Source organism: Trichoplusia ni, chromosome 20, assembly GCF_003590095.1.
Source record: "Trichoplusia ni isolate ovarian cell line Hi5 chromosome 20, tn1, whole genome shotgun sequence".
Lineage (NCBI taxonomy): Eukaryota > Metazoa > Arthropoda > Insecta > Lepidoptera > Noctuidae > Trichoplusia > Trichoplusia ni.
Window position 1 is genome coordinate 3,954,909 of NC_039497.1, and position 206 is coordinate 3,955,114.

A 206-nucleotide genomic window follows, 5' to 3' on the forward strand; every position below is an offset into this window, starting at 1 on the left:
TAGGATTAAATCTTCTACCCCTCAATGTTTGCCAACAAAACTTTTCAAGTGTGGTGGCTTTGCGATTCTATACAAAAACTTGTATGCATGAGGAGCAGGTTCAATCCCAGTGTTTATCAAAGTTTAATGTACCTACTTTCTTAATTATTTTGATATAAATGACAAATGTTGAATATATCGCGAGAAATCCTGGTTTCCAAATATTG